This window comes from Nymphaea colorata, chromosome 7 (genome assembly GCF_008831285.2).
Source record: "Nymphaea colorata isolate Beijing-Zhang1983 chromosome 7, ASM883128v2, whole genome shotgun sequence".
Classification (NCBI taxonomy): Eukaryota; Viridiplantae; Streptophyta; class Magnoliopsida; order Nymphaeales; family Nymphaeaceae; genus Nymphaea; species Nymphaea colorata.
The window spans coordinates 15960077-15973544 of NC_045144.1; positions in this window are offsets into that span (position 1 = coordinate 15960077).

Below are 13468 nucleotides of genomic sequence, written 5' to 3' on the forward strand. Positions count from 1 at the left end.
ACATTCCCTAACTAGAACTAATAATTTATTTCTATCAATATCCTCTTTAACTTATTTGCTAACGAATAGTCAAAATAAAGGGAAAAACTAAAAGGTAGGGCTCCCACAGTGAGAGTCAACTGACATTTTTTGAAACGAAGTAAATAATACCAATCGGAATGAATGTTTTTCTTATTTCAAAGAAAATATATAAGAAAAAGAACCATTTTATAAACAGCATCATCTTGCACTAAGGGATTGGTCCCAATTTTCTGACAGCATGAATATTTCATTAATAGCAGTAAACAAATAATTGCCCCAATTTGAAGCTCACATGCAGCACAATATGTAGCTTGCATGCAACCTCAAAGTGGAAACCGAACTTCTGACTTGAGATGGGTCCCGATTCTTTAAATGTGACGCACTTCATGGGCAGCGTGGATTCCTGTTCATGGAAACTCCAGAAAAGAGAACACTCTGTCCTTAATGTTCCAGCTGGAACGGAAAGAACAAACACAAATAGCCCGGAGACCGGGCCACATTAACTCCCCTCGAATGGATGTTCCTGTTAAAAAGGGAGTCTCCTCATAATCAGCAAACCCGTGGTTCGGACTCGGATTGGTAGTTGATCGGGTCACTAGGTCTGGTCAACTTGGTTGAGTGAGGTTATGAATTTTTTAATGTATTTTTACTGCAACCGAGTCGGGCGATTCCAGGCAAGTCAGGGCGATTCCAGGCGAGTCAGCGGTTCCTTTAGCAGCGCCTCTATTTCAAGATTGACATTCTTCAATACCATCATCCTCCAAGACTCAAACTAAGGATATGTATTCAAAATTAATGTGTTATTGACTTATATGTTCAAACTGGTAGCACTGCTTTAGCTTGAAAGAATCAAGAAATGGCAACTGCATGGGAACTCAAACCTTTAACTGCTAGTCAGCAGTTCCGTTAGTAGCGCCTTCAAGTCTTTGATTAACATTCTTCAATACCATTATCATCCAAGACTCAAACTAAGGACGTGGTTACTGTCATTCTTCAAGACTCAAACTAAGAACGTGGTTCTAAGAAATTCATGAATCTCAACTCAAAGGAAAGGGAGTTTAACTTGGACATATGAAATTTAAATTCCAAGATTTATGAATTTATATTGTAATCTTTGCATTTTTGAAATGTAATTTCACATTCTTTTAAGAGATCAAGATTTCAAAATTTGAAGAACTATCGGACTCAAGGCTTACACAAACCCCATATTCTAGACCATATAGTAGGTGACATAGCAGCTTAGGATTCTAAGCTGTCCGGTCCAAATCCATAGCTGGCAGGGGTGGAGGGAGGGGGGGGGGCGCCTAGGCCATGGCCCGCCCCGAGCTAGCTGGAAAAAAAAATTTACATTAGGAAAATAAAAAAATTTTAGTTGTTCAATGTAGTTTTTTTATTTAGGTTTAATTTGGTCCTACCCAAATTTGAGGTTGGATTATTTGGCCCGTCCCTAAACGAAATCCTGACTCCGCTCCTGATAGCTGGTTGAATTGATGGAGTGGTGTAAGGCTGGTTGTCATTTCAATTTTTATGAATGTTACTTGTAGAGTGCAAACAGTAGATACACTATGATTTGTTAACCGGTGTCATGCTCTTCACTTAGATCTCAAAGCAACATTAGACTCCATGAATACGAGAAAAGGAAGAAGGGCAATCCCCACATATATATATCAATTGCATGTCTCTAGAGGACTAGATAAACTAGAGTGGACTATATGTATAGTATTATATATATATAATATTAAAATTATAGGAAAACTCACCTTCTCTGCATGCCAGTGGGACACCCCTGCCCCCTAATACCTGCCACGGTCCTCTAGCTGGTGGGCCCACGAAGACTGGGCAATATGGAACGGGACAGAAAAGGACTTGGCAGGGTTGACCTGAAGTTGTGATTTTTCCCCCAAATTCATAAAAGATAGATTTGACAGAAATGACAGTAGAAACATGGGTTTTACACACTAGCATAATAGCATATTCATAATAGAATCCAGGAGAATCAAGTTTAATTTTTACAAATTTAGGAAGTTTGATATTCTTACTCGCTGGATTCCATCTAGTCCTCTTTGCTAGAACCTCAAATGCAAGGTAAAAAAGAGAGAGAGAGACGTTGAATCCCCTACCTATCAGTCCACATGTCACAAAAATGCCTTGTCTTCACTGTTTTCTAGTTCATTCACCAATTCCTTCACCACTAGTCACTGTTATATATATATATATATATATATATATATATATATTCCAACGTGAATCATGACATTTTTTGTTTGTTCAAGCATTCTTTTGAAACATTTTGTACTTTTTTTAAGATACTTATATAAAAATTAAAGTTCTGTTAATGTATATAATAAGAAATTGTGAGGGCTTAACCGACCATTTAAATTTTTAGATTTCTAGACCCTTGTAATTTAGACGTATCAAGATTATATAATTTTTATATTAATTTTCATAGTGTTAAATATAAAGATTGCATTCACATAATTACTCTAGAAGCATGTGGTCCACTGATTCTACACACTTCTTACCTAAGAATAATAATTCATGTTACCATATGTTCTTTTTCTTGCCCATTTGCTAAATAAAGTTAAATAAAGTGAGACACTATAAGAGGCACTGTTTGATTACCTTGGATTTTTTACTTTGAGGGTCTGATTGGAGCTGATCACCTTTAAAATGCGGATTTACAAATTTATGGTGTAATTTTTTGTATTTTTTAAATGTAAGGTTTCATATGTATGAGCCTATTGAATTGTATAAAAACGTGCACAATCACTCTTAAATCTTCTCATTTAGTTTCTTTATTTTTCTGAGAAGAAGGGTCATGGAGAGCTTAGGTTCATCTTTACGGGTTCCAAACGGTCAAGAACTAGCGACGCAAAACATTTCCACCGTTCCGGACAGATACATCCGCCGCGGCAGCGATGGGATCCCAAGCATTCCGATCATTGATTTTCAGTCCCTGTTTGATGGAGAATCTGCCCCGTCCAAGAGGGAGAGGCTTCACCATGCTTGCAAGGAATGAGGCTTCTGTCAGGTTAATTTTCACTATGTTATACATATATTCTGATTAGTACCATATGTATACTCAAATACGTACATTTTCTCCGCTTTATTGATGTCCTATTTCTTTTTCCCATATACAGGTGACGAGCATGATCTCTAAAACCAAAAAACATAAAAAAAACATAAAAATGTGCAAAGGAAAGACAAGTCAAGGAGAAAAAGGCGACAACTGTATTTTAGTCTTCTTGCATTAATTAACAACTTTTCTTCTGATTTTCTCCGCTTCCATCCATTTTCGAATAATCAATGGCAAAATCAATGGCCAAGAAGATTCCATCTAGCACATAAGTGTTTAGTACCTACCTATATATATGCATAAGAAACCGGTAGGTGCTACACACTTAAATGTTTGACATATAAAGAATAATTACAGCTCTTGATTTTTGGAGATAGGTAGTTACGAAAGAAAAAAAAAATGAAAAAGGTGATAGACATTTTCATAATCTTAGTTCACACTTTTTTCTTTGTTTTTTCTTCTCCACTACCAATCTAAAAAAAAGATCAAGAGCTGAAATTGTTTGTTTTTTTGCCTTTGTAACATCTTAAGTATCTCGTACCTACCAGTCTCTCTCTCTCTCCCTCTCTCTCTACATATGTATTTGTGTGTGTATATATTGAATAAAAAGACATGAACCTGAGAAAAATAAGTGTATTTTGTGTTTTGCAAATAAAAAGCACATGAAAGAGTGAAAATATAAAATATAAGATATATATATATATATATATATATATATATATATATATATATATGGCCTCAAAGGGCCTTAATGTAGCAGGTCAGGTTGATGGACAGTTAGAGGGCCTATTATCAATTTGATTCCCACAAGTTGGGTTTTTTCTTTCTCTCTTTCTTTAACATGATCTGAATGCAGGTTTTTATTCCTCTCTTTCGCATATAGTACGGGTAATCACATACTGAAGTTAGCTGAGAATTTGGAATTGTTCATTTTCTAGTTTTATTGACAATTGACATGAGGAGAGTGGAACAGAGCAAAGAGAGAGAGAGAGACAGTGGCAAGCCACGTGCACCAGCCCACAAAATTTACTCTATTTACATATAGAAACTATTTATTTTCATTTTTTGAGGGACGAGTGTTCCTTAAAGTTTCAAGAACTGACAAATTATTAACTAACACTTTCTATCATAAAACATGCGCTTTAATGGGCTTAATAATCTTTAGTGGAATTGTTGCGAGCTAGTTCAAGTGTCAATTTTCATGTACTTTTATTTTATATATATATATATATATATATATATATATATATATATATATATATATATATTGTGTCACGCCTGAGGCCTCTTTTAGGCTTGGGCTCAAGACTGAGATAAAAAGCCAATGGGATACCTGGCCCGATGCCCACTCTATTGACCGCTTCAATTAATGACTAACTGGAAGAATACAAAAAGCACGACCGGCCAATGAAGAGAAAAGTGAAAAAAATTAGCTCCTTGTTATGGACTTTCCTATTCCAGAGTTGGATCGTGCATGTGCCGTTTTCTCTTTGAGAATCTAGAGCCAAGGTTAAAGATCTCTTTCGTTTTTTTCCTTATCTTTAAACACTTCACTCGCTACCAATCAGGGAGAAAAATTCAAAGCAACATTGCAATGAATTTTGCATGCGCTCTTGTAATACAGTGCTCAAATATATGCAAAACTGATCAGCTTGAGTTTTGATCTGTTTGATGTTCACAGTCCATGACCCACATTCAAACTATTGGAGCGTGAAGCCTGATTCCAATTTCATAAACTTCCACAATTCCTCCGGATCTAACTTGCAAGGACATTAAATGCCAAGAATTTTTTAAGGGCATTATTGTAATTTTATCATTTTGTGGTTTTCTCTTCGGCTCCATGCTTGCATATCTAACTTGCAAGGACATTAAATGCCAAGAATTTTTTAAGGGCATTATTGTAATTTTATCATTTTATGGCATTGCCTTGGATTCCATGTTTGCATATCTAACTTGTAAGGACATTAAATGCCAAGAATTTTTTAAGGGCATTATTGTAATTTTATCATTTTATGGCGTTGCCTTGGATTCCATTTGCTTAGGTTGTGTTTGATTACCGCGAATCTCAGATCTATGGTTTTGAGGTCTCAAACCTCCTCCCTCCGCCAACCCAAAAAACAAAAAATCAAAATCCATGCTTTTTTCAAAATAGCAAGAATTTGAGATCCGTGTTGGGGTGGATGTTGATTTCAGCTATCGTAGATTTTGTTGAATGGTTTGACGTCGCAACGCAAGTCTGACCCAAATCTTGTAGCAGCGGAAGTTGCACGTTCGGAGGTTGAACGTCGTCTCCTTTGTTAGGTGTTCTCCACAACCAAGTGCAGCAGTCACGAACGGTTACCTCTGTAAAGGAGAGAAACAGAACCAGTGCAAGAGAAGGAGGAAGAAGCAGGCGTTAGTTTTAGGGGTTTGCTTCCAAGGGGCTTCTCACAGTCAGTTTTTATTTTCAAGAGAGCTTGCTAGGAATATATAGTCCAGCCCCTTAGGTTTTTCCCAAACCCTAGCTGCAGCTACTTGGGAGATTCTTTAAGAGGAGATTTAGATGACGTGTGTAGCTTTATCTCCCCACAACTTTTGAGTAAATCTTGTAACTGCAGGGCAGTTACGAGATATCTGGATAGGGCTCAATGGCCACTATCCAACATCTCCCACTTGGCCATGAGACCGCCAATTTCCTTCCACTCTATGTGGGTTTTCTATATTCAATTTGTTACGTGGTTTTTCTTAATTGGCTTATCCAACGTAACCTAAGCCTTTTTCAAGGATTACAGCGAGGTTTTTCATTCAATGGTTTTTCCTTCGCAACCTTTCAAATATATCTTAGCCCCATATGGGCTACATGTTTTGAAAACAAGTCTTCGGATATTCCCTTGGTTAAGGGATCAGCCACCATATCATTGGTAGGCAAGTAATCAACCGAGATTTCATTTTTCTTAATCATTTCATGAACATAATGATATTTCACCATTATATGTTTACTTTTTGAGCTAACAGCTTCATTCTTCATAAGAGATATAACTGCCTAATTATCATAGTACAGTTGAACATGTTCATGATCAAGATATAATTTCAAGTCCTTCAAGAACCGATTTATCCTCACAGCAAAAGTTGTTGCTATGTTACACGCTACATACTTTGCTTCTTGTGTGTGCTGAGCAACACATCCCTGTTTCTTACAGGACCAGGCTATCGCTCCACCTCCAAAGAGAAAAACATACTCCGAGGTGGATTTACTATCATCTTTGCAACCAGCAAAATCAGCATCGGAATAGCCAACTAAAGTTAGCTCATCTGCTTGATAGGACAATTTGAGTCTTTTCGTTCCTTTAATGTATCGAAAAATCCTTTTGACTGCTTGCCAATGAGGCCATCCAGGATTACTTTCATAACGACTAACCAGACCGATAAGAAAACTTATGTCAGGTCTGGTACACAACATTCGATACATTAGACTGCCAACAGCTTGTGCATAGGGAACATTTAATTTTTGTTGTCCTTCACCCGGACAATCGCTCCTGCTCAAGTTTGCTCCTTTAGCTATAGGAGTTCCAATCGGTTTGCAATCTGACATCCGAAATTTCTTCAAGATATAATCAATATATCGCTCTTGGCTTAGACTCAGGATTCTTGAGTTTCTATCTCGAGTGATTTTAATTCCTAATATGTAGGATGCTTCACCCAAGTCCTTCATTTCGAAGTTTTTGTTCAGCCAAGTCTTTTCTTTGACAATCATGTCGTTATCATTTCCTGTTAGCAATATGTCATCAACGTATAATGATAGAATACAGAAAAGGCTCCCACTTTTCCAAACATACACACAGTGGTCTAGTTGGTTTGCAACGAACCCAAGTTTTGTAATTGCTTTATGAAAAGCAAAATACCACTGCCTAGGAGACTGTTTCAGTCCATACAATGATTTATTCAACTTGTACACTTTGTCTTCTTTTTTCTTGATGACATATCCCTGCGGTTGAGTCATATATATAGTTTCTTTCAACTCACCATTCAAAAAAGCAGTCTTCACATCCATTTGACAAATATCCAAGTCATAGAATGCCGCGATAGTCAAAATTATTCTGATTGATGCGAACTTTGCAACCGGCGAATAGGTCTCTGAGTAATCAATTCCTTCCTTTTGGGAAAAACCTTTCGCCACTAGTCTGGCTTTGAATTTTTCAACTGATCCATCAGCTTTATACTTCTTCCTTAGCACCCATTTACATCCTATGGATTTTCTGTCATTAGGAAGATCTACTAATTCCCAGACTTTATTCTTTTCTATGGATTCAATTTCTTCATTCATAGCATTCACCCAATCCGATGATTGATGCGAGCTAACCGCTTCATCATATGTCAGATTGTTAGACATTTCGTCAATATCTACTAAATAGCATAGCTCCTCTGCCAGATATACATAATAATCATTTAAATATGAAGGAGGAGCTCTAGGTCTTTTATGACCTGATAACGTCTGAGATGACGAGGTATTCATATCAGTTGGTTCATTGCCTAACTGATCTTCAGTTGGTTCATTACCTAACTGACGATTCCTGCTCAGTTGGTTCATTGCCAAACTGACCTCCAGTCGGCTCATTACCAGACTGATCTCCAGTCGGATTATTACCAGACTGATCATCTGAATAAATCAGATCATCCAGTGTATCGTTTCGATATTCCACTGGATCAAAATCTTTATTGTTGAGTTCTTCTATGAACTCTACATCTCTGCTTTCTATGAGTCCCATAGATGAATGATATAATCTGTAGCCCTTGGATCCTTTTGGGTATCCAATAAATATACATCTCACTGATCTGTTATCTAGTTTATCCAGTTTTGGATCTAGAATTTTCACATGTGCTACATATCCCCATCTCCTTAAATATCTTAGATCTGGTTTTACACCAGTCCATCTTTCATAAGGAGTGGTTGGGACTGCTTTACAGGGCACTCGGTTTATTGTATACATAGCTGTTAACACAGCTTCTCCCCAAAAAACTTTTGCTAATTGTGCTCCTGCCAACATGGATCTCACCATGTTCAAGAGGGTTCTATTACACCTCTCAGCCACACCATTTTGTTGTGGTGTCCTAGGCATTGTCTTTTGCCTATTAATTCCAAGGTCTTTGCAGTATTTGAGGAATCCACTAGAAGTGTATTCTCCTCCTCGATCAGACCTTATGATTTTGATATTCCTTCCAAGTTGTCTTTCGACTTCAGATTTGTATTCCTTGAATTTCTCAAGTGCTTCTGATTTATATCTGATTAAGTATATGTAACCAAATCTTGAGAAGTCGTCAATAAATGTTATGAAATATAACTTGCCACTGTGAGTTTAGATCCTGAAAGGTTCACAGATATCAGTATGAATTATCTCTAATAATTCAGTGGCCTGAATTACTTCAGACAGAAATGGTTTTCTTGTCATTTTTTCATATACACATGACTCGCATTTCGCAAAATCATTTATATCTATGTCAGGTATTAAACCTTGTTGTGTTAGAGTCTGCATCTTTTTTATGCTTATATGGCTTAACCTTTCATGCCATAAGTTTACATTCACACTCATTGCACAATCGAAACAAGTAGAACTTGAAGCTTCATTCATGTCATTCAGTTTGAACATACCATGTTCTTTTACAAATTTTCCACCAAACATGAACCTTCCATGTTTTCCGACTGTTACTTTTCCTGGAATAAAACGTACTTCAAAACTTTTTCCAGTCAGTGCGGAAACAGACACTAGATTCCTCCTCATGGAAGGGACATACAAAACCTCGTTAAGTACAACACTTGTACCCCCAACATTTAGACGATATGCCCCAATTCTCATGACATCACAATAAGAGTTGTTTCCCATATAGACCTTGTGGGTTCCCGAACTCAGATTTTTTATGTGGATCACTCCTTCTTTTGTCTTTGCAATGTGACGAGTAGCTCCTGAATCGACCCACCATCCAGTTAGATCTCCATCTGCAAACAGACATTCTGACACGACACAGATGACTTCTCTATCAGAGTCTCCTTGAGGCTTCCTTCTGTTGTAGTTGCCCTGACCATTGTTGTTTTTCTTACTCGAAAAGTTTGTCATGCAGTTCTTCTTTATATGTCCAGGCTTTCCACATCTGTAGCATTTCACTACAGTTCCTTGAGATTTTTTAGTACCTGCATAATTGCCCTTGAACTTGCCATCGTTTCGATTTTTAAATTGTTTTGGTTTTGCAGGCACATGACTACCAACAGGTTTTTCTTGGACTGTCATCAATTCTCTTCTATTTCTTTTGGTCAGACGTTGTTGCTGTAGAGCTAACTGTATAGGAAGCTTTTCTAAAGTAAGAGTATCAAATTGAACACTCAAAGCAGTAACTGCCATATCCCAAGAAGGAGGTAGGCTGTTCAGAATTGTACTTATCTGCATATTGTCAGATATGACATTCCCACAACGGCTAAATCTTTAGCCATGACCAACATCTTATTAACATGTCCATTACATTGTCTGACTCTTTCATCCTATAGGAATTGTACTGTTCTTGCAGTAACTGAATGTGCATAGCAGTCATGGTGTTGTATTTAGAAGCGATAGTATCAAACATATCCTTGACAGTTGGACAATCCTCAAAGACTCTAATTTGATCATCTTCCATGAAGGCTAACATGATAGTTTTAGCCATTAGATCATCAGAAGTAAATGACTCATATGTCTTTTTCTCTTCATCTGTGGGTTTGTCTCCTAAAGTAGGAAAAGACTCGTTGATCACATAAATGAGTCTTTCTAAAGTCAAGGCCAACATTATTATTCTGCGGTTCCATGCATGGAAATTTGTCCCATTTAATTTCTCAGTCTTAGCTAATTCAGAAGCTCCGACTCTTGATGTCATTTCTAAATTAATTTCCCATGGCAAGTTAAGAACAACAATAGCAAAAGGAAATAAAAATTACAATAAATATCACATCAAGAGGTCTTAAAATAAATATTCTAGAGCATGTACATTAATCTCAAACAACATTCTAAAATAAAATGTAGAACAAGAAGACTATAGATTAAATTTAGTACATACATAACTCTTTTCAGAGTTATTTTCATTTTCAGAACCCTCTTTCTCCACTGTTTAACAAGCTAGAGGGTGCCATACGAAATTTTTGCATAAGAGCAAGGTTTTCCGCTAAAATTGCTAAATAATTTTTCGAAACCCCTTATAGCAATTTATAATAACTCTGATGGTCCCCACAAGCAATTTCTTATAAAGTTCCAGGTTTTTGATGAAAATAACTTTCGCAAGCCTCTTTTGGAAGAGTTTTTCAGCAAAAATGTTGCGGCTTTCATTTACAAAATTTTTAACAGCGTTTTTGAAAAAAACGTCTAAATGGTGGACTGTATTTGTAATTTTCAGAATATTGCTATAAATACCCTTCCAAACCATTTTTTTTCATTTCTTCGTTTGCTTTCTCTCTCCTCGCGGGAGCTTCTCTCTCCTAGGGTTAGCCCGACACACTTCCGCCGCTGCCTCTGCGAATTTTCTTCCACCGTCGCCGTTCCTCTTCCCGTTTTCCTCTACTTCTACCACACAAAAGACGACAGTAGTCAAGTCCGACGGTGAGCGAACATGGTGAGGTGCCTTCTCTTTCGGGTTTTGATTTTCAATGTCTGGCACTTTCGGCCATCGACTCTCAAGATCCCAAGCTTTTATTTTACCAGAGCGGCGGGAAGAACTTCACTCCACAGGCAGCGGGGAATGAGAAGTATCAACAAGATTTTGGGCGTCTTCCTAGGGTTTCTGTCGCAGTCTACCCTCCTACCCGAACTCCCTCTCTGCTACCATCAAGAGGAGAGCTCCATTACAGGCAAGAGATTTGTGCTTTTGAGAATGAAGGAAGCGACTGGCTTCAGTCAGTCGGGCGACTGCTTCTGCTTGTCGGTAGAGAAGACAGGGGCAGAGTGTGGGAGTTAAAAAATCTGAGACCCAATTAGCGACAAAAACTTGGCAGGAGAAAGTTAGCAGGTTCAGCGACGTTTTCTTCCCTCTTATTTGTTTATAGGTTTTAATTTTGTTGTAGCTGGGTAGAGCATACTCTTCATCCGTTGAAAACAGTAGAATTCGGGATGACAGCAGAGACTTGTATAGCAAGCTCTATAGCCAGGCCCTTGAAGAGTTCAGGAGAACAACTCTTGCTTGTATTTGGTTCGGAACCCTCTGAGAAAGCTCTTAATAGAAAGATATCGATGCTCTGTTTTAGGGTTAGCTCTGGTCTGGTCTCTTGTTTACAAAAAAAAAAGAGACAACCTAATATGTAAAGCAGAGAGCCCCAAACCCTTCAATACTATTATGCTTTACTTTCAGAAAATAGAACTTCAAACAACATGATACACATGCGACTAGCATGCTCACACATGTTCACGAAATACCATGTTCTATAATTATAGGCATAGAAATTATATCGATCGATTTGCAGTCGTCATGCTTCTTGAATAACATGCATAGAAATAACTAAGCATGTTGATTTGCGTACAGAAAGTCTTAACTTGCTTCATCCACGCAGCACAGTTCTGAACCTTTGATCTAGCAAGCTTTCATCATTCACGAAACATGATTGGAGGAACATGATGCATGTTTTACGCATTCAAGCATGATACAAACTTAGGCATTCACCAAGGGCATCACAGACGTCAGAACAGACTTACTTGAGATCGCACAACTTAGGCTCTGATACCACTGTTGAATGGTTTGACGTCGCAGCGGAAGTCTGACCCAAATCTTGTAGCAGCGGAAGTTGCACGGTCGGAGGTTGAACGTCGTCTCCTTTGTTAGGTGTTCTCCACAACCAAGTGCAGCAGTCACGAACGGTTACCTCTGTAAAGGAGAGAAACAGAACCAGTGCAAGAGAAGGAGGAAGAAGCAGGTGTTAGTTTTAGGGGTTTGCTTCCAAGGGGCTTCTTACAGTCAGTTTTTATTTTCAAGAGAGCTTGCTAGGAATATATAGTCCAGCCCCTTAGGTTTTCCCCAAACCCTAGCTGCGGTTACTTGGGATATTCTTTAGGAGGAGATTTAGATGACGTGTGTAGCTTTATCTCCCCACAACTTTTGAGTAAATCTCGTAACTGCAGGGCAGTTACGAGATATCCGGATAGGGCTCAATGGCCACTATCCAACAGATTTCAGATCCCGTCGAATCTGAGATCCATGGGGAATCAAACACAATCATAGTGTCCCTCAATATTTACTTCATCATGTATTTAAAAGGTCTAAGATTTTTTGAATTAGTAGTTATTTTTCCTAAAGCTTCTCACTTGACACTATTATCCTCTTAGCAACAACAGCTGCATTATGAACTGAGTGTTGAGTTGTGCAATTCGATCAGCTTCAGCCACTTCTTTTTTTTTAGTGTGAGTGGATTGCTTCTCCACCGCCCTGAAGAGAGACCATTGCCCCTCTTCCTCCCTACCCCCCTGCACTCCTTGCTCCCGGGGACACAGAGCTTGCTTCAAGACCCTTTTAAGGTCAAGGGAGGAAGCACACAACTATACACTTGTTTCCATTTGAATAAACGAGGGATGCAAAAGTTTTGGATTCAAGCCCGATGACACAGAGCTTGCTTCAGGACCCTTTGGAGGTGAGGTCCAGGGAGGGAGCGCACAACTATACACTTGTTTCCATTTGAATAAACTAGAGATGCAAAAGTTTTGGATTCAAGTTAGATGCAGCTTTTACTGAATCCATTTTAGTAAGACCCTATATAATTTGATCAAATTCAAAGTTCTACTTTTTAAAAAGAAATTTGGAGCACCCAGTAAAAGGTCAATTGTTTATATGTGTTATAGGATTCCAGTTTGATGTCAAGCTTGGATTCAGATTGTTCAACTATGAAATTGCATACTATCTGAATTTCTTTATCAAATCTGATAAAATACCGGGATTGAAAAACAGTTAGTAATCAGATCTGAATTTCTTTGTCAAATCTGCCGAAAATAGATTCCAAATCAGATTTGGTAAGCAAGTGCACCCAGTCCCTTTGTATCCCTAAAGCAGACTGGCAGTTCTGTTCCTCTATCAGCCTCCAGCCCAATAAAATTCTTTTCTAAATCCATTACACCTTTTGAACTCTTCCAAATTATTGACATACTATGCTTATAGAAGTATCTTTAACTGAATTAGGTTAGTTCATGTACACCCACTCTTGATATGCTGAGATGCCAATCAAGCCTGATTAGCTTTATTAACTTCATGCACGCACACACCTTTCAATTAGATGAAAGTTTTTTTATCACATTTGGGTGCAAATGATTCCGGCTCCACTCTTTAGCAAATTCAACTTCATCGGATGTAATAAGATTTAGATTCACACTCAGATTCAGTTGATCCTATTTTTAAAAACCA